We start from the raw sequence: 23,139 nt of genomic DNA, 5'->3' as shown, positions 1-23,139 counted from the left end.
ATCAGGGCACTGTTTTACTGAGGCAGGTCCAGCGAGTCGGGAAATTTCCCAACTTCGCTACCTGCCTCGGTAGCAAAAATCAACTCTCAAAGTTCTCCTCACATCTTGCTTTCCTATCTATCTTTGTATCAGCAACAAACTTGGCTACAATACACTGATAGGTAATTTACTATCTGTACTTTTAAAAATACTGGTGAGCATGACAGGACCCAGAAATAGCCCCCATGTCAAGTTCCAGTCTGGAATGAAAGTTTTTCCCCATTTTTCCTGTATTACAATCAGTATTCCCCTTTGCTCCATTGTGTTGTGCCAAAACACAAACAAAATATTGTCTCCCCCCAATAATACAAGTAAGATTAAGTCAGAAAGTAAGGTGCTTAAATATTCATTTGATTAAAATAAAGCTTCACATTTGTTAATTTCCATTTTTTAAATATAAAATTAGTTTACTGGGTTCAAAATGAATTGATAGCTACACAGGTTTGGACTAATATTTGGCTTAAACTCTATACCCTGCAGCAAGTCATTAAGATTATCATGAACAATTATACTCTTGGTTAAGATTACAAACACAGAATATACTTAAGTAATAATCACAGCATATGTATGCCATCTGCCTAATTTATAATAGCTGATAGGTGACTGAAAGCTGGGAAATGCCTTCATCTACACTCTAATCCCGATGAAGTGCAGCCTTCTTGAGTTTCTTTTGGTATTGCAGGAGTTAGGAATGAGCAAAGCAGGTTAAAACATGATTTACTGTGAAGCATGATAGAAAATGGAATAACGTACAAGGAACTGCATAACAAACACACGTTGGAGCAATTAGGATTAATAAGTGTATTAGTCACCAAATCTTAAATATTCATTAATTAGGCAACATTATTAAACAACGTATGGAGTGCCACTAAAATTAACAATATTTGAAAATCATAGGAAAGATTTTGGTTTGGGCCCAAAACAGTTGCCATATGAATGGGGCAACTGCCAAAGGTCAGAGTTGAGAAGCCAGAGCCGCTTTCAGGGCATGGCTCATCCACATTGCAGCATTAAAGTATGAGCACCAAAAGGGTAGCTACTGCAGTTTGATGCCGCTGAAGATCATTTAACTTTATATGTAGCTGGCTGGCCTGTCGGTCCTGTTTGGGCAGATGTTGAGAGGTGGGTGATGGGGGGAGCAGGATTGGTGGAGGGGGTGAGAGCAGGCTAGCAATGGACCAGAGAAAAGAAAAACATATTTTTGAAATAGCATCTGGCAGTCGAGGATAGCTGGTTGGGTTTCTCAATACCTGGAAAAAATGGGATTGGCATGGATGGTGCATGTTTTACCCAATTATTCATGAAAATTGTAGCCAGGATTCTATAACTAGGACTCTGTTTTGCATACCTAAGTAATTTTCACCCATTAAATGGCCTGCTTAAAATTTGAATCAGGCAGGAAAAAAGATATACAAAGTCCTCAGCAGATTTTCCTCTGCTGGACTCACATAATTTTAGTGAGAAACAGGTGGTTGTCAGTATGAAAACTCCCCCTCCTGTATGCCCATATTTTTTTCGCAGTGGGTGGAGCAGAAAGGGAAATACTTAGACTTCAATAATTATTTCGAATGGCTTAGAAATTTTCTCCAGACTTGAAGTACAGTTCATTTTATTTTCTGTGATAATTTCACAGTCACTAACTTTATAATTCCCTGCATTGGCATTAAAAATGATTGCAGAATACCCCTGTAAAAATGACCAGCAATGCCTCCAAAATAAATAGAATACCTTGCTGGTTCCATTCCATTAGGGGTTTGCTTTCACTTGTGAGAAAGGTCTCCATAATTCACTGCAGCAATTGTAAGTTATGGACCTTTCGCACTTACAAATGACTGACTAACACAATAGGATTCCTCGATTTCCTCACCATGCACTCTTAAGCTCTGATCGATAATACGCAGTAAAGTAGGTGGAGATACACTTGTAGGTAGTGTCGTATAAGGTGTACTGCGGCAAAGGAAAGGTGTATCCGCCCTTTAAGGATAACGGGTTTATTGTTTAATTTCTTTGATATACCCTATAGGTGGACATATTTACATTGGCCAGTGTATATATTAGATGTGCATCAATATTAATCATTTTCACCAAGTATTAAATGGAAAGAGGAGGAGGTGCTTGCTGCCTTACAACGAATAAAGGTAAATAAATCCCCCAGGCCTGATATGATATTCCCTCGGACCTTGAGGGAGACTAGTGTAGAAATTGCAGGGGCCCTGGCAGAAATATTTAAAATGTCCTTAGCCACGGGTGAGGTGCCGGAGGATTGGAGGGTAGCTCATGTTGTTCTGTTGTTTAAAAAAGGCTCCAAAAGTAAATCAGGTAATTACAGGCCAGTAAGCCTGACATCAGTAGTAGGTAAATTATTGGAAGGTGTTCTGAGAGATCGGATATATAATTATTTGGACAGCCAAGGGCTGATTAAGGATAGTCAGCATGGCTTTGTGCGTGGTAGGTCGTGTTTAACGAACCTTGTAGTTTTTCGAGGAGGTTACCAAGAAAGTAGATGAAGGAAAGGCTGTGGTTGTTGTCTACATGGACTTTAGTAAGACCCTTGACAAGGTCCCACATGGGAGGTTAGTTCAGAAGGTTCAGACACTTGGTATCCATGGAGAGGTTGTAAACTGGATTCGAAATTGGCTGTGTGGGAGAAGACAGAGAGTGGTAGTGGATGATTGCTTCTCAGACTGGAGGTCTGTGACTAGTGGTGTGCCTCAGGGATCTGTGCTGGGACCATTGTTGTTTGTTGTCTATATCAATGATTTAGATGATAATGTGGTGAATTGGATCAGCAAGTTTGCTGATGACACTAAGATTGGAGGCGTTGTGGACAGCGAGGAAGGCTTTCAAAGCTTGCAGAGAGATCTGGACCAACTGGAAAAATGGGCCAGAAAATGGCAGATGGAATTTAATGCAGAAAAGTGTGAGGTGTTGCATTTTGGAAGGTCAAACCAAGGTAGGACAGACACAGTAAATGGTAGGGCACTGAGGAGTGCGGAGGAACAAAGGGATCTGGGAGTTCAGATACATAATTCCCTGAAAGTGGCGTCACAGGCAGACAGGGTTGTAAAGTAAGCTTTTGGCATACCGTCCTTCATAAATCAAAGTATTGAGTATAGGAGTTGGGATGTTATGGTGAGGTTGTATAAGACATTGGTGAGGCCAACTTTGGAGTATTGTGTGCAGTTCTGGTCACCTAACTACAGGGAGGATATCAGTAAGATTGAGAGAGTGCAGAGAAGATTTACTAGGATGTTGCCGGGTCTTAAGGAGTTGAGTTACAGGGAAAGATTAAACAGGTTGGGACTTTATTCCTTGGAGTGTAGAAGAATGAGGGGAGATTTGATAGAAGTTTACAAAATTATGAGGGGTATAGACAGAGTAAATGCGAGTAGGCTCTTTCCACTTAGATTAGGAGAGATAAACACGAGAGGACGTGGCTTTAGGGTGAAAGGGGAAAGGTTTAGGGGGAACATTAGGGGGAACTTCTTCACTCAGAGAGTGGTGAGAGTGTGGAACGAGCTACCATCTGACGTGGTAGATGCGGGCTCACTCTTAAGTGTTAAGAATAAATTGGATAGATAAATGGATGGGAGAGGTCTGGAGGGTTATGGACTAGGTGCAGGTCAATGGGACTAGCGGAATAATATTTCGGCACAGACTAGAAGGGCCGAATGGCCTGTTTTCTGTGCTGTAGTGTTCTATGGTTCTATGGTTCTAAAGTTTCAGTGATTATAAAAATATATTAACAGAACAATGTTTTCATTTTTAAAGCTGACCCTCGTGATACTGTTAAATTTTGATTTTAAAAATGTTTCATGATGTCACCACAGAAGTTGAATTTTCTTAATTAATTAAAGAAAATGCCAATGACAGTAAATGATGAGATCCGTCCATGGCACTTGTTGAAGAAGCAATTTTAAAAGATTGTAGTATACCAATATTAGAATTAAAAGCTCTGCATTACTTTCAATTACTTTAAGGATAATTTTAACCTACCTCTGGATTGACTTCAATGGCAAGTAAAATGAACAGCTGATTTGATCACACAAGATTTCCATCAGGAGGATGCGATTAAAATTAATCCTTTGTCCTGGGTTTTTGCTAAGATGGTGAGCCTCTCTGTCATTGTGAAAATGGCAGGAGAGGCCCGAATCTGGAAGACCCACGCACGGACATGCTACCTCCCATTTTTGCAAGGGTGGGGATGGGCCCAGATTTGCCTTTTGTGGAGGCAGGTGCCCATAGAAATCAGCAGCTGCCTCCTCTTATGTGTGATTTTGGTGTGAAAGGTATCTGAAACCCGATGTGTGCAGATTAGACCTGGTAGGAGTGGTTCTGAACTTTGCAGATTTGTTTGGATAACCAGTATACCCTTCTGGAAGGTTAAGGTACTCCTTTGGATATGGCCCTGGAACACCTTTGGTGAATGTCAGGTGCCCTTTGGGGGAGTTCAGGTGCCCTTTGTGATTGCTAAAGGTAGGCATGCATGAGTGTAAAAAATCCATAAAGCCATTGGAACTGTGAAGCTCATTGGAACTGTCAAAAATAACTGTCAAAAGAGTCAAGATGATCTGTCAAAGGAGCTGTCAAGCCGTCAGGGTGTTTAAAACTCCTGCCCTGGAACTCTTTGAAAAAACTACCTGGAATGTTAAAAAAATAGATTGCTTGCTATTTCACTCTGTCTGTTGATATAAGCCTTAGGCCCACCATTACTGAATTAGTGCTGTATGACTGATTTCACAACCATCTCTTATTACAGTAGGGTGCCTGCCATTTCACAGTTTGATTGACAGCTCCATGTGGTTATGGACTCTTTGAAGTGGGACTATGAATTCCAATGCTTGTTTTAAAAGGGAATATACAATTGAATGAAATGATTGTTGTTATATTGGATAATGTAGTTGAAGGAATGTAAATGAATAAATTAGTGGGTTTTTTTTTAAAAATGTCTGCAATAGACACTTGGAACTTTATTTTAATTAATCTCAGCATAGGTCCTGAGGTCTGCCCATAGTGGATACTTGGTGAGTTGGCAATGGTAGGTGTAAGGGCACAGGGTGGAGGGTGGGAGCCTTGGGTTTGCAGGATTGGCAACTAAGTTGAAATAGATGCTATAAAGGCCGATGGTGATGGGTAGGGACATAGGTTGGCATGAAGGAAATCAGGTGCTATGGGGGCGGGTGGGTTGGATGAGCTGGCATGGGTTGACATGGATGGGGACGTGGGGGAGGGGTGAGAGGGTGTGAGGACTGAGGTCTGGAGGGCTGCTTTATGTTTTTCTGTTTCGATACAGTGCCAGTGCACTGAAGTTGGCCTTCTGCCCAGCCCACCTCCGCACCCATTATCCTCTGCTCTCATTTTGGTGTCAACAGGCTTGACTCCAAAGGAATTCTGCCACCGTGGAACAAAATTCTGACCTGTCGGGCCACTTTCTCCCGGGTCAGGTTTGCGGAGCAGGGAAATGTCCCGACTCTGCATTCCCAACGCGGGTATTAAAATCCAGGCCTTTGAGTCCTAAAGGACATTAGTGAACCAGATGGGCTTTTACAACAATTGGCTTAAATTTCATAATCTATTTTTTTTAATTCCAGATTTTTATTGAATTTTAAATTCCACCATCTGACTTACAGGATTTGAACCCAGGTCCCAAACTATTATGCTGTACTTCTAGCTCACTAATCCAGTGACAATACTACTACGCCATCACCTCCCCCCATCTATTAAGGTCTAAAATTAGCACTGAACATCCAATAGCACAGAGTACTCCTTTAAATGCAAAGGAAGTTTGGTTTTGTACACTGAAACTACTTTAAAAGAAATTACTCTATTTTTGTCATTCTACCAGCTGATACTTATGTTCTTTATAACAGAGAAAAGCATCAGGGAGTAATCTTTCAACAGAATTATTCAGATTCAAAAGCTCCTGTCTTAAGTTTTATTTTATTATTTTGGCAGAAGACCAGCTCACAACCAAAAACTAAAGGGAAGAATCGTCTGGTCCCATTGACAGCGGGCTTCATGGTGGTCATGAGCAGATAATATGGCGGGGAGGCCAAAAATAGGTTTTACGCCTTCATGAAACCAGTTTGCAATTGTCCACTCCACCCATCAATGGTGGGCTGCATTTCCCACCACCACACATCAGGAACCTAAGTTCAAAACAAAAACAGAGTTACCTGGAAAAACTCAGCAGGTCTGGCAGCATCGGCGGAGAAGAAAAGAGTTAACGTTTCGAGTCCTCATGACTCTTCAGCAGAACAAGGAACCTAAGTTCAATACTTTAGCCGGAATCATCCCCCCACGCTGGCAATCATGCCAACGTGTTTCACAACTGTACATAGGTGACATGCACCTGGTGAGCTGCAGTTCACTCGCACTTCGAGGTTTGTTTGCCTAACTTGCTTTGGGCAGCACTCACGGTCATCAGCGCCAGGTTTCACAAGCAGCACCACATCACTTTTAGGGGGGCTCACGGGCAAGTCTTTACCTACCAGGCCAGCGGTAGGGCAGGGGTGGTTTTTCAATGGCTGCAGGGCGAAGGCTTGTTTGGGGAAGGGGAGAAGTGGTCTTAGGCAAGGGAAGAGGCTGCAGGGCTAGAGCATTACTGGGGAAGTGGGGTATCCCAGGGTGTGTGTGGGGGCACATGTTGATATGTGCAAGTAGCCATAAGATGGTGAGGGCTGAGGAGGCCAAAGGAGATGAGGCCAGATGGAGATGAGGGTGGGTGCGTGTGAGAGAGTGAGTAGTGATTTCCCTTGAGCTGGCAGTGAGTGAGATGCCAGTGAATGCGTGATGGGCTTGTGAGTGTGAGAGTTGAGGGTGATGAGAAGGTTGTCTTACCCTGGCGGCACAGATAAGATCATTCAACCATTTTCTGCACTGGATGGCTGATCTCTTGTATGTAGCATTGGCACTGACCACCTCTGCCATCGCCTCCCAAGCCAGAGTGGTGAGACTGATGGCCCTTTTGTGGCCAGAGCTGAGTTGGAGGACATTGCGCTGGGCCTCCACACTGTCCAGAAGGTGTCCCAGGGATGCGTCATTGAATTAGGGGGCTGCATTCTTCTTGGCTTCTTCACTGGTGACCTCTTGATCTCATCTGTGCCACCAAGGTAAGACAACCATCTTATCACTCTAAACTCACACATTCACAAGGTCATCACATATTCACTGACAGTTCACTCACTGCCAACTCAAGGGTCATCACCACTCATTCTCTCACACACGCCCTCAACCTCCACCTGGCCTCATCTCCTCTAGAGACTGCCTCCTCAGCCCTGCAGTTTAAATATGGCGCCCTGTGTGAGGAAGAGGCAAGGTAATGGTGTGGCGGGCAAATCGAAGGCCAGCACCAGCGAGTCGCCGTGTTTCCTGTGGCGGAATGAGGTGGGAATGGGACATACGGCGCGAAAACCCACCATTGTAGCTGGTGGGTAAACAACTTTTTTCCCCGCCCACTAGCGCACTTTGTGCAAATCTGGGACAATTCCACCCAAAGACTTGTCCAAATCTAACTTTAACTGGGCACTTTTTGTAATGAGGCCCAATTTATAAATTAGCACCATTTTAACATTTAAATTAACAAATGTTGGTGAGTACGTAATTGCATTGCTAGCAAACTGGAACAATCAGCAAGCAGGTGAGCACTCACCTAAAAAAACAGAACAATTCAATTTATCAAATGCATTCCAATTTAAAGTTCAGCACAGATATCAGAATATTGACCAAGCTAATGCCTTGTCAAAAATTAGATTTAATTTGTTTTTAAAGCAAATTTCTAATAAATTGTAAATATTTCATAGCATATACTTCTCTAATTGCTATTTTAGTCTCAATATTACAGAAAAAAGGAATATTTCATCACATTCTTCAGATAATTGTAACAGTCGTTGAAGTATATTAACAATACATCTGGTAAAAATTATACAAAATGAAGTGCTGTTCAAAAGATACCTACTTTTTTAGATTCTGCTGCCCTCTGAACTACATGATATCATTTTCCCCACGGAATTACCTGGGAGTTGTTTAAATGAATATCGTTTCATAAATTTTACATCTATCATGTGTACATCACCGGATTATTTGTGATGCATAAAAATTCTGAACAGAAAGTACTCAGCACCCAGGGTCCACAGGCAATCTAACGGTAAAGGTTAGCATAGTGTTTAGTTGTTGATTCCAAAAACGGCCATGCCAGTCACTTAATGAACCCTCAAGAGATACCCTCCCATGTGGAGCAGGTTGTGTCTGCGCTCGAGGAGGTTTAAATTAGTTATATCTTAGAATAACCTCTGATGAAAAGCCTACTTCCAACTGTGTTCCTTGTCACTGGCTCTTCAAGGAAATAAACCAATTAGTTGTTTCTGTACTTTACCATTTCAATTTCGTATTAAAGATACAAAGGTCATGAGATTTTTTTTCTCTATTTTTGGTGTCAGCATTTGGAATTCATTTTGTTTGCAAATGAGTGTGAGTTTGGAGAAGTAGTTATGCCGTCAGCATTTATTGAGCATGCTTGTTAACCATTTTGGCATTTTTCTATTTTCCAATTCAGACATATTTTTGAAGGAATGGTGGTATGGGGGTTAAGGGTTAATAAATTTTGCTCACCTATTGTTACCAAGTTACTGGGAAACATCTATACATCTCCAATAAAAAATAATGAGTACATTTATTTTCAGCTGCCTTATCTCTTCCAGATTCCTTCTAAGTAACCACCAGAGCAGTTTTCATTTTCAGGCCTGCCTTTTCTGATCTGCCTCACTCTGTGCACTATGAGTTTTCATTTAATTTACATTTTGTAACATCTATATGCAACAGTAATTATACACCAAACTGCAGGCTACACAAGCAACTATCGCTTTTGCTTCTTCATTACCACAGCTGCTTTCACATGGATCCTAATCTTGACAGGTAGCATAATTAGAAAATTTTCTTTGTCTTATTAAATGTGACTTTTCTCAGTAGAATTCACTTTGATGAACACAAAGAAGAGAAAATATCCTTCAAATCTAGCAATGAAAATCAAGAGGGACTTTTATTTTTAGCGGCTTTTGTTGAACCAGGCAATGTTATTATCGGGAAGGATATTGTAATGCTGAAAATGTGCTGTTGGGATTTAAATCACGTATTAGCCTCGAAAGCAGAAAGTGCTGTAGGGCCCATGCAATATATTTTCTCATTAATCTGATTGAAAGATTATCCTTCCTATAGCTATGGAAAGTCTAATACCCATATATCCTTCTCTCTGGTTGTAAAATTTAGCTTTGTGCAAAAGCCATTGTCTCTCGTGACCTAGGGTCTTCTCCATACTGTCTCTTCTTCATTTCTAGCTAAGCCTATCTGTATTATTAAAATCAAATCAGGCTGTGTCTCCATTTTACACACACATTTTGATTATTTTATAAGCCATTGTGGAGGAAAAATGACAGCTTCAGCAAGTCACAACTGCTTTCTGGTAATACCATCATTAAGTGCATGTCAGTGGGGGGTGGGTGGTGGGTGAAAAATATTCTCTATTGTTGCTTTTGTCAGAATCAAGGACGAGTAGCCTGATCCATTCTTATTAACAATTCAGTAATGTTTAAATTGAACTATTAGATTTCCCTTGTAAATAAAAATGCTACAAATGAAGATAGCCAGCTACCAAAATTTGACCCAGTGATGGTTGAAGTTGGTTTTATACACCAATACTTTAAAAATGTATACAAAGATCTCTGATTATTGGGTCTGTTATAAGATATTCCACATCTCTATTTTTCTAATTCTACTGTTCAACATTCAGTACTGAACATTTGTAGAAGGTTGAATTGCAGCGAATAAATAGCATATATTTGGATAACAGCTAAAAACAATGAGCACTTAAGGGTTAACAGCACAGCATTGGTAATGTGCACCTCCCCGCAGGTTTTTTACACTCTCCTGGCTTCAGTATTAGGCAAGTCGTTTTGATCAGTGGCTGTAGCCAGTAATTGAAGGCACTCCTGATGATTTCACACAATCAGAGCAATACATTATTTGTGATGGAAGTTCACTAAAAAAGAGAAGCTGGTCTTTAAGGCTATCTTGCTAATGGTCAATTACCTACCCAAATTTTTTTTTTTACCCACTTTTCCACATCAGAGATTTGTGGATATTTTCATATAACCTTGCCTATCACTGGCATCATCTAGCTGTAGCTCATTGCCTAAAGCTTTTGATGAACCTGCAGAAAATGGCCCTAACTAGGTGATTTCTATTCCAAGCTCTTTGACTTTTAACCACATGAGCAGTGCAGCTTTCCTCAGTTATAGATGTCATGTAGATAATATGCAACTAAGGCTACACTGTCTAAGATGTCCCTTAGCTAACCATAACTGTATAATCAGCCATTGTTGCAAACATGCAATGATTGTGTACTAAATCAACTACAATTTCCCAAAAGAAATTTGTAAAAGTAAAAAAGTATATTTCATCCCACAGTAATGTTTTCACTTTGAACGAATTATTGGCTAACAGCAAATGTGGCTTTATTTTTAAGTATCAGATTTGTTAGTGGGGCTGGGGGAATGGGAATATAAGATATTAATTGATTTTGTAACAATGAATTTTCCTTTTAGTTTTGTATAATACTGTTTCCGCTAAAAAAAAAGGTTGCAAGTTGCCTGAGTTTTGTTTTCTGCAGGCTGTTAAACTCATATTGATTCCATTTCAAATAATGAAATGCCTTATATTTTAAAATGTGAATTAATAAAGTGTATGCAATTTAAGTACACCATGTGCAGTTCTATGAACATTGTACAATATTGTTATATATTGAATTAAGAAAATTGATGAAATACACATTAGATTATCTTTTAAATTAAAAAACGCAAATATTCTAAACAATCAATGTGTGTCATTTTGCATTTTTTCTCAGAAGCATATTGTAGGAAATCCGTAAATTATTACCAATGTGTTTATCCGCAGAGAATTGCACTGAGAACCAAAGATAAGGTATGGGTTCAGTATATTGTCTTTATACTGGATGCATTGTATTATCTCTTTATTACTTGGTTGCATCAGAAACTCATTGTACTGACTCTGTTACCTGACATGAAGGTGTCAGGGAAAGCATTGATAGAAAAATGATGAATTACACATCAGTGAGAAAGGTTTTAATACAGAACCATTTCTGGAAATATCACCACAATGAAAGTCTTTCTTCCCTTCCCCAACCTAATAAAATGGATAATTCTGCTAAAAATGTAATGCAGGCTATCCCTGTTTCATCGATCTATTAAATGCAGAAACTAATCTGTTATTGTAAACCCTAAAAATACAATTCATACCGAATAAAGTGCAACAAAATGCATACAGGAAGCTATTAACTGCAGAGCTGCCTTGTGAAATCAAAAGATGATGGTTTGCTATTACGGCAAACTGACATTATTGGTTCCTCTACAGTCATACAACATTCCCTGAAGCCAGGTTTGAAAACTCATAAAGCATAAGTTTAGCACATAACGTCACCAGTGAAGAATCTTTTCAAAAGCCTGAGTTGGCAATAATGTTGTAGGTGAATGCAAATACTAATGGATGCATTAGGGTTTTTTTTCTCCCCAGTTGTTTACTTCTGAGTAACTTCTTTGGGTGGGTTTTGTGGCGGGAAGGAGTAGAAAATTTGGAGAGAGGCCAAAAATTGAATTCCCGCCAGTGGGAGATCAGTTTGGAATTTTCCCCTCACCATTTTCATGGCGGGCTGATGGCGGGACGAGTTTCCTGCTGATCCATGTGGAGACACCACGTATATGCATTACCATGTCATGAATACTCATAAATCACGTTCCTCTCTCAATCTTGCACCACGTCAGTGGGAAATTAGACCAGTCTAAATCATGTTTGGAAATGAGTGGTGTGCAGCTGGCAGCCCCCATTTCACTCGTGACTTTGAGGTGAGTGCAACATTCGAAGACTACCTGAAGCAGCGCTGCTCCGGGTTCTCACCAATGCCAGTGAGATGCCACACGGTGTGGGTGCAGGGTTGGTCTGCTCACTGACTCTGTACTCTGGGAAGGTGTGTTCTGCAGGTCTCAAGCAGGGCTGCATACGAGACAGAGACCAGCATTGTGAGTGGAGTTGGTGGGGGGAAGGATGACGGAGACATGAGGAACATTGGGCTATGGTGGGGTTGGAGGTGGGGGAAAGGAGGACAGAGACATGAGGGACGTTGAGTAATGGTGGGGTTGGAGGGGAACAATGCCAGGCAGAAGGAAGAGTGTGGGTGGGGAAGCTGGAGACCGACATGGAAGACGAGAACACAGACACAGAAGCAGGTGGATGGGAATCAAATTGTATGAATGAGAGGGGATGCATGTAGACTCTGGAATATGAGGTGGGGGTGTTGTGCTAATGTGGTACAAGAGGGATGGGTTGAACAGAGACTCATGAAGGTGGGGGAGGAGATAGGCTTGCACAGGAGGGATGGATTGCACAGAGACTCATGGAGTGGGCGGGGACAGGGAAATTGTGTTGTCATCTGTAAAGAAGGATTGGGAGAGCTCATTGAAAGATTGTCATAGTCCCTGGTCTGGGACCATGAGGTCAGGTGAGAGATTAAAGGCAGTCATGAAGCTTTGTGCACCTCATAGTCAGGGTGAGAGATTAAAGGCAGTCCTGGGGCTTTGTGGGCCATACTACAGGGCTATCCATGGCACACACGTGTAGCCCCACTCCAGGATGGGGCAAGGCCTGTGTGCTCAACTGGCATATGGCCATAGCTTAGTGTGCATGGCATGGTGATGGTCTTACAGTCCATAGCCATGGGCTTGTCTGGTGTGGAACTGGGCTGCAGATGGGATGGTCATGGTTAGGGGACGCATCTGCAGCCTGTAAATGTGGAAAACGCAATAAAGAGGGGGGAATTTACAGCTCTCTTGGTTGGTGGAGGTGGGGGTCCTCCCTTGTATGTGACCATGCACACAGCCTCAAGATGGAGAGGGGTGAGGTCCATATGGGGCATAGGGACATCAACAGTGATGGTTCAGATGGGAGGGCAGGAATGTCCACCACAATTACATTGGGATCCAGGACTACTGGAGGAGGTTGGAAAATAATTGGAGGGAGGTCTGCCTGCACATCATGAGGTTCCAGGAAGATTGGAGGGACCCGAACACTGACAGGGGAGGATCGAAGCTGGTCTCAAACTAAAAATGCAGCACCACCATCTTGAAAGCCTGAAGTTATTGCGCAATTTAAAATCAAAACTGGAAAAGAATCTGCAAGGGAGGGATCAGGGTCAGTGTGGGAGGAGCCCACGGTTTGACTAAGAGGCCCTTTCAGGGAGCACCCTCAAACTGCTTGGAGTCTCAATATTGAAATTGAGTCAGAGCTGAGAGAAAAGAGGAAGACGTCCATGAGAAGGTGCAATTGGAGTCATTGCCTTTTAGTTCACTTTAACAAGAGAGTGGAGGAGTCATTGGCTTCACGATACAGCCGCTCCATTTGAGCATTAACAGAGAGGTATGTGAGAATGGAAAATGCAGGCAACTGTAAAGGAAGCAGAGCTGCTGCATATCTGCCCGATCATCAAGGAAAGCCTCTAACGTACTTTCTCCAATTGGCATGGATAATGGACCAAAGGGCACCCAGTCATTGCTGACGTGCAGGTTGAGATTGATCAGCATACCAGATCAGAGACTGCACGAGTGCCTTTGGTAAGGTGGCGCATTTCATGAATGTATCCAAACCTCTTCCAACCTCTGTGGGACTGAGATGTCAAGTATCAGGGTTGGCATCGTAGTCACCTAGATCTGTGAGTTTGTGCCTCAGCTGCAAGGCTGTATCAGTAGAAAGTTAGTAGCGCAGATGCAGCTCTAGGACATGACATTGGCTTCCTGTTTGTGAGTGGAAGATCTACTGTATCTGCCCAGTGTTCATTTATCTTTGGATCTATCAGTCCACAGGGAGAAGGAGAATTCGATAATAGAGCCTGTGCTCAATGCTGCCTTCTTGATGGCACTGATCCAATTGAGGAGGAGAAGGGCCCAGTGCTGCCTAGAGCAGCTTCGAGAGGAGGCCTGGCCTCAGGTTCATTGGGAGCCCCAGCAAGGCCCAGGGGATGAGGAGGTTAGACCCATCTCATGGCGGCCACACGCATGACCAAGAGTAAACCGAAGAAGACTTTCCTGTCTGGAGATGAGTGAAAGGCAATGCTGCACGTGCCTGTGCTTGTCAATTATATCTGTATCGGTGATTATATCTGCCACATTCTGTGGGAGGATTTAATGCCCCAAGGACTGGGAGAACATCCCCCGCCAGTGCCCCTGAAGGCCAGCACTGCTCTCAATTTTTCCGCCTGCAGATCATTCCAGAGATCCACAGGGGACCTATGCAGCATCTCACAGTCCTCAGCACATAAATGTATCAAGGAGGTGATAGATGCCCTCTGTAGTAAGGCTCATCATTATGTGAAGTTCACACTTGATGAAGCAAGTCAGGCTATTAGATTTCTGGAGTTTGCAGCTATCTCAGGCTTCTCTAGAGTACAGGGTGCAATTGATTGTACATGTGTGGCTTTGAGAGCTCCATGGCAGCAGCCCCTGATGTCCATTAACAGAAAAGGGCTCCACTCCCTGAATGTTCAACTGGTGTGTGATCATCACAAGCACATCATGCACGTTTGTGTCAGATACCCTGGGAGTTCCCATGACTTATACACCCTGAATCACACCCAGGTGGCTCACATATTCGAAGGGCCTCAGCAATTACAGGGCTGCCTCCTTAGGGATAAGGGGTACCTGCTCAAACGATGGCTCATGACACCCATGCACCATCCTCTGAGTGACTCGAAGGAGAGATCCAACAAGATAGGTCGAAATGATCCATTATTGAGCAGGCCATTGGCACCCTAAAGATGCACTTCCGACGTTTGGACAGCTCAAGTGGGCTCTGCAGTACTGTCCACAGAGGATACCCCACTTAATCGTGGTTTGTTGCACCCTTCACAACCTAGTGCTTTAAAGAGGGATCACTTTCCAGAAGGAGACATGAAGGAGGCTGAGAGGCCTTCAGACAATGAAGAGCAGGAAGGGCAGGAAATTGAATTGGAAGATGAGGGTCAGCTTCCACATGAGGATGCCATTGAAGAAACACCATGTGGAAGATGTACCCTGACCACACTGATAGCCACAAGATTCTAGGAGGATTAAGGCATAGACAATGGGACACAGCCACATTCCTTCTGTCCCTTATTGCCCTGCCAATGCACTGAAAGGCCTTTACAACCAGTGACATCGAGAGCAAGTTCAGCTTTCTGACTTGCACTTCCAACCCTCATGGTTCACCAGGGCCGATTCTTTGGAAAGGTCAGCGGGAAACCCTGTATCCATGCACTCTGAGATGTGAAAGTTGGCACAACAGCGCAAATGCTGTGTCAAAGGACTTGATACAGTCATCGCCATCTTAATGAGAAACTGTTAGCGGACACTGAGATGCGCACATGGTTGGAGAGACTATCGTGGCTGCAGGTCTTGTGCTTTGGCACAAACAATGAAGACAGCCACCTCACTTTGAGAAACAATTACAGCTGCCGCTCCGAGGCTGTTTGAGCAGGGCTAACCCCATGCTGTTTTCTATGGAGTAGAGGTTACCAAGGCATTTTGCAGACATTTCCAGTAGATTTTGACCAATCTGCCTGACATAACACAAGGGTGGCATAACTATCATGAGTGATCTGCACATCACATGAATGTGAGGCTCACAAAGAGAGGCAGATACTGAGTGGGAGCATGGCTCACCCTCGCAATGAGAGGGCACATTGATGCATATGCACAATGTTTTCAAGTGACGAGACCATTCTCATGAACAGCAAATGTATCTACAAAGGTGCATGATATAAACAGTGATTGAACATCTGTGACCCAGAAGTAATGTCAAAGTTTCTTAATTTTTCTAATCCGACTGCTATGTCTTGGTGCATCCCCAGCATCTGCAGCAGAGATGGAGGCAGCTTTCAGACTGCTACACCTTGTTGTCTTTGACTTTGACAGGAGTCCTCTAGAGGGCTGAGACCTGAAGGGCCCTGGCCTGCTTTGAGTGCTCTGCTGTGCACCCTCCTCAGTCTGTGCAGCTGGAGGTGATAGGGTCACAGGCAGAGGGGATTGGGATCGGCTAGACACTCACAGAGTCATCTGGGTGGATGACCCCGGGATCTCCAGCTGCTGGTCCTCCTCCCTGTGGATGCCTGAGGGCCCCTGCCTGACTCCCTGAGGAGAAGGGTCACCTGGAGCGAGGTCAAGGTGCCCCTTGCCCCATCTGGCCTAGCCACTGATGAATCCCACCAATGTATCTAGCGACGGAGTGCAGGTCCGAGCGCAAATACGGCAGGATCTGCTGGACCAAGGTCTCTAAGTTGGCCGCCATCCTTTCCATGGGGATCTTGAGATGCTCATGTGTCTGAGCCACGGCATAAGAAAGAGAACACTCGGACTCCTCCATCCTTCACTCCAGTGTGTTGACTGCCTCTTGCAACTCTACCTTATTTTCTGCCACCTGTCATTGCATCTTCAGCATGTTTGACAGGGTCGTTTCCAGAAGCTCACCATCAGATTCAGACTCAGCAGGTGCCTGTTCTCCAGCAGTCCGCCGAGTGCCAGAGACCTGGGCTGTCACTGGCTCCAACTGCTGTGGAGACGTGTCCGTGAGGTGTTCCCTAGAACGTCATCTTAAGCTTGATCTACAACTAGGACCCAGTGGAGTGTGTGTCTCTGTGCTGGTGGAGGATGCAGATGAACGCAGTTACAGGTGCCCTTCTAATGGATCCTTACCATCCTCTGAGGTGGACGGGTGGTGCTGGGGCTTATGCTGGCTCAGCTGCTCTGTCTGGACCTGCTGGTGCCTGTAAGAGCGAGTAGACAGATTTAGTTCATGAACAGGCTGCATACAACATTGAATGTCACTCACTGACAATGTCAGGATGTGATCAGCTCTTGCAAGGCTCAGCCGTGCTGGCTTTCTGGGAGAGGCCGATCTCAGCTTCACCACAGGAGCGATCTCTGTCCTCCCCTGTCAACTCGGCAGTATTCTCTTTGACTTTGGAGAGCTCCTATATGTCAGCCTCCTCCAGCCTGGAATCTCTCCCTCTTGTTGTGGGTGATCCTGGTCTGCATGAAGACAAATGGCTGAAATGTGGTGAGAAGAGATGGGGGAGAGGTTGGGAAGCTTGTAGGCCTCCTGTGTTTGCTGAGCCTGCCCAAGTAAGGGCTGGGGATGCAGCTTGTGCAGCATCATAGATGAGAAGCTGGTGATGTTAAAATGTCCGTGAGACAATCAGTGATCATGTCTCCCATGCTAATATTGTGTGAGATTCCTGAGCAGTGTAACCCTTTGAGTGCATGATGCCATAATGAGAGTGTGAGATTGGAGTGAGCTGAAAGTTGACTTACCCTGACAGAGCAGATAAGATAATTCATCCCCTCCCTACACTGGATGTTGCTTATTGGGCAGGTGCCCACCGAGCTGACCTCACTTGCAATCACCTCCCAGGCTGGCGAGGTGATGCTGGCTGGCCTCCTGGAACCATCCCTTGAGTAGAAGACATCCCGGTGCTGGTGGACTCCATGGATGAGGGCCTCAAGGGAGTCATTGCTGAACCTTGATACAGCTTGTTTCTTGGACACAGCCATATTGAGATGTCTCCTCCACACAGCTGGGCTGAAGAGAGTCAATGTGTGTGTTTGGGTTGAGTTTAAATATGGCACCCAGACCTTCGACCTCATTAGGTAACGGCAGGACAGACAAATGAGTGCCTGCCCTGACATGCGATTTGGAGAGCTACTCACCGATGCATAATTATGAGCTTCCGAGTGTGAATACAGGCATGAATTCCTGCCATGCTGGCCAGTGGGGAATGTGCCATGAAACACACCTGCCAGCGCGCTTAGTCTCCAAAATGGAAAATTCCACCCTTTGTTGTTTTTTCTGTCTCCAATGAGATCAATGTTGTCTGCACCTTGGCTCAGCTAAATGTAAATTGGACAGGCTGTGACATTCATAATAATACTGTTTCCTTCTAAATTGTCATTTTGTTAAATCCATCATCAATTTGCTCAATAAAAATCTGGTATGGGATTCAGTAATGACTGTCTAACCCTTTAACCCATATAACTGTCTCTGGTCACTTAGCTGAGGAGCCTCTGAGTCGGCAGTAGATGACTAAACAGTCTCTCCATATTACTGCTTTTGAGCAGTTTCCAATGTTAATAGGAATTGAATTAGACATTATATGAGAAATTTTCAGCACCAAAAATACTACCAGACTCTGGGGATATCTATGGGTTTAATGGGGCGGGAACGGTGGAAGAGAATAATCACATTGGTCTATAAATTTTATTCAAATGGAAATTCCTAATTAAGGGTTGCTGCTCTTTCAAATTTATCTTGAAATCCCTGTACGATATGGCACTCAAATCAACACTCAACAAATCAAGTATTATATGTAATCGCTAGTCTGCACTGACTTTACTAACCTTAACTAGAATGGTAGTAGAGGTCCTTTTTTTCAGCTGTAAGGGGGAAAAGTCAGTCAAGGTTCTCTCTTCTGAATGTACATGAGTCAGCCCTTGGACATGGATAGCACTGAACTCCACTGTGCTACCTCTTACAATAACAATAGTCTGCCAAAAATCACTGTTAAGGTTAACTCACTAAGAATGGTCATTTGAGCAAGGCAGTAGAGGGCAGATGGTGTACTTGCTCCAATCATGTGTCAGAACCTTCAGCAAAGTGAAAAAGAATATGAAAATATAAATACATTTAACTTATAATGTGAGGAATGAGGTGATGCATGAAGGTAAAAGGGGGTCCACTTATTCATTCAGTTTTGTCCTAAGGCAGGATCTAACTCAAATCTCACACATGGGATTCTTCAACCACTAGTAGCTGAGGCACCTGCCTCACAGTTTTCTTTACTTTACTGTTTCTTCTAGGTAGGCTGCAATTGAGGCTAAAGAGCTCCACTTATGCATTATGATGGGTGGTGCCCATCAGATACAAGCACCCTTAAATCCAGTATTCAGAGTCAGGGTCCTGGCTGGAATGAGGTCTGAACCCAACCTTTCTGACTCTCACTCTGTGAAAACAGAAGAGGCAGGATTTTACCGCAGGGTTTAGGACCCCGATATCGGGACAAAATTGGGGTCTCGCGCCTGCAATTGCCGGCAGCAGGACCAGCTCAGCTCTTTTCCCCAGAGCTGACCTCCTAATTGGCCACCTTCAGGATTGCCATCCAATTATGGACAGCGGACAGGTTCCCGATGCTGCTGGCCCTATCAGGGAACAGCTCAGGGATTGACAGGACTTGGAGAGGTAAGGAGAAAATTACAAGTCAGAGGAGCCAAGCTGGCAAGGATGACCCAATGGGATCGTGGAGACAGCCCTCCCTGCCTGATATCCCCCTCTAGGCCATGGAACCGCCAACTTCAATAACCCTCTGGGTGGACGCAGGGAGGCCGCCTCCATGATGCTAATGACCCACACCGCCACTGGCATTTTTCTCAGGGAATGGATCCTAAGTGGGTTCTTAATTACTTAAATTGTCCAGCTTTCTCTGTTTGGCACACAACTGCTACACATCTGGTTACACCACTGGTAAAACTCCCCGATGGTGGGACTGCATCAGGAATCAAGCAAAGTCAACACTTCTCTGCACCTGTATAAACAAACTCACCCACATAATCCTTTTATAGGAGCCTGTGTTCTCAGTCAAGGATGCATAATGATGCCTACCCACATAGTGGAGCCGGTCAGGTAGGGAGGGGAGAATGTGGGTGCAAAATTGAGGGCACCAGAAATTGGGGCAGGAATCCCAGAATTGGGTTACACCCGCCATTTTTAAATGGCTCCTGTGAAAATCCAGCCCTATGTTTCCAAATAACAGATTTTTCATTTTTAATGAACTGCACGTATCTATTTAATATTGGGTCTCCGTCCATTGTTAACTATGCAAAACTGCAAAATATGTATGTCTAAGGCTTGTCTTGCCAACTTCCATGTCACATACACTATTTAAAGTATTTTATGGGTGGCATTTTCAAATAACGAACTGAATCCTGCCAAAAGAGCTTTTCATTTAAACAGAAGACCACCTGGAAAGGTTTCATACCCTCCCCATGTTATTTATAAAGATGCTCAAAATCAGAAGTGTCACCTTTTACCCATATTTAGGCCTGGTGAGGTGAAGGCTAGAACATGCTTTCTAAACACTGGGATGATATCCAGCAGAGTACTTGGGCAGGAGTTTTCCAGGACTGGGATGGTGGCCTCTGGGTGGATGCAGGGAGGCTGCCTCCATGATGCTGGTGGCCCACTCTGGCACTGGCATTGGCATTGGGGGGGCAGCCCTCCTAAGATGGAACCTCCCCCACGCCACCTTTTCTTCCTAATCCCCCACATCCTTAAACTCAACCACCCCACCAGAAAACCCCTGGCCCAACCTGTTGAAGCCCTCCTTGGCCAAGACCCCGGACTTACTGGCTTCGGGGATCCGCAGGCCTTCTTCCTCCTCTTGTTGCAGTGCCGACATTGGCCACCCACGCGCTCTTGGCGCTGCTAGGACTGATGGAGCTGCCAACCAATTGGATTGGTCGGCAGTTCCAGAGGACCAGACTTCCTCCCCAGTGAGGATGGAAGTCCCACTTGGCTGTTGCTTAGCTTGCCCGCAGTACGTTATGGCGTGGGGGGGGCCAGCATGGGTCAGGTTGGCTCCATGCCGACTTTGCTTCCAAGGGGGTGAGCCATCAGCGTCCCCCTCACCCCCCATCACCCCCTGTATTATTTAGCCCACTGCATCCACTCCAAAATTATGACAGTGCAGCCGCTCCCATCTCTTCATCCCTCTACCTCTACGATCTCAAGAAATTTAGAAACAAAATATCATTTCTAAGCATCTTATGGAAAATATATACAACAGAATGTGAATTTAAGCTGTAATTGTTTTCTAAGTATTTGGTGTTGAGAATCAATAAAAACCTGTATTTATCTAGCACTTTTTCTGACTTCACAGCATCCCAAAACACTCTACAGCCAATTTGGTACTTTTGAAGTGTCGTCACTGCTTTCATTAGAAAACATGGCAGCCAATTTGAGCACAGCAATGTGATAATAACCAGGTAATCTGTTTTTAATCATGTTGGTTGAGGGTTAAATATTGGGCAGGATATATATATATATAAATAGATATATATATAGATGGATATTTGTTTATTTAAGTTTATAAATGTTTAGCTTTTAGTAAACTTGGAGAGGTAGGGTTGATAAAGTCAAAAAGGACAGACTGGCTGAGCATTTTTCTGTTCCTCAAAATTCTCATATGGTGTAGTTTCCCACTTCTGCCCATAAAAACAAATTCATGATAAATAGCTGAAAAAAGAGCAAAAAAAGCTCTCTGACAAAGAGCAAATTTAAGAACTAGATCAGGGCAGAATGAATCGGGCAGTCTTACTGTAAACAAGGATTAAGGAGGCTAATAACTGTCACAACAGAAGTATGTTAATTGTGAAGTTCCACTCTGAAGTTTGATTATATGCTATGATCTGAAATGTAAAATGTGGTTTAGGGATTCGTTTTAAGTTGTAAAATGTTAATGGCAATAGAAATATTAAAAAGCTGAAACACTTCATTTCAAAGGGCTGTTAGTCCCTAACAGAATTAATTGCTGTTTATCACATTAGGTCAGAAACATTTTGGCATTCCTTGAGATAAGAAGGTAAATTGTGAATGTTGGTAATCTAAGATTTTAAAAAAGTACAGATGCTGGAAATCTATAACAATGTCATCAGTACCTGGGATTTTTGATGGAGAATGATGCGGATGTGCTGAAATTCATTAGTTCAGATGAAGATTCTCCACCTATAATATTGACCCATCTTCTATCGTCCAGACTGCAATGAGTGTCCATTTTAATTCCAGAATTATTAGTTTCCATTTCTGTCAATCTGTTTCATTTCAATTCTCATTGACCAAGGCAATTGTCATACAGAAGTACGTTCACTAAGCCTCTTTATTTATAAATTATCTATAATATTGGGGAAGGAGGATTTATTTGTCTCATGTCCCAAATTAACCTATGCACTGCAACTACAGAACTGAAATTATATATGAATGTACATTATAACTAAAGACAAAGTGGCCTTGTAGCTTTGCATTGGTCACTCAAGAGACTGATCAGTGCAATGGTTTAATGACTGCAAGTCCTCATGATGAAGTTTCTAATCTCAAGCAAGCTGACCAAATGTGTTCCACCACAGGCAGGAAGAGGAAGATCCAAGGGATTGCCACTGAATGCTGTACTTGATACAGCTACAAGTAACATCAAACCATTGGCAGATGTTGAGGAACAAGTTTCCTCATCCAAAAAGTGCTGTGGAGACTGATGCAGGTATATGCAAAAAGTGAAAGAAAGTAACATAGAAATGACAAATTTAAATAATAGTTGTTTTATTTTTTAATCTTGACAATGGTTATTATCAGGTGTTTCGGCAAAAGGGGAACTGATCAGAAATTGTGGTAAATCAAATTCATTTTCTGCAAACTATAGAATCCTAACCAAAGTTTGGTTATTTAGGACTGTGTCAAGCAAATTGCACTAATGCATTTATCCTGGAAATCTACTGGGAAACCTGTGCAAGGTTAACAATGAGTTGGCCTGAAATCCTTTCTGCTTTTTTAATGGATCTGCCTCTATTGAAATAGCAGGGAAAAGACTTCCAGGCAAACATGTTGAATGTTCATACACTATTATCCCATGGTGTAACTTGTGCATTTTAGGACTGAATGAATAGTATGCAAGCTCTGCAGTTGTATGCTATTACCTCTGAATAGCTATCTATAAGTCAAATTCTAAAATCTATTACTTTTTAAATAACCTTATTTCACTAACAACAAAGAGGAACACCTTAAATTGCTAAAAAAAATTGATTTTAGAATGTCATTGCTATTCCTAATTCAACTAAATGCAAAATTGTCTTGCACCTTGTAAATCTTCTTTGTTGACACCAACATTACTGAAATATGAGATCACAATCCAGACAAGTTATGCAAGTGAAGTAAAAATGAAGCCTTAAACAACACATTTCATGTGGTGCG

This window comes from Cetorhinus maximus, chromosome 4 (genome assembly GCF_964194155.1).
Source record: "Cetorhinus maximus chromosome 4, sCetMax3.hap1.1, whole genome shotgun sequence".
NCBI lineage: Eukaryota > Metazoa > Chordata > Chondrichthyes > Lamniformes > Cetorhinidae > Cetorhinus > Cetorhinus maximus.
Note: the sequence above shows the minus strand (reverse complement) of the source record.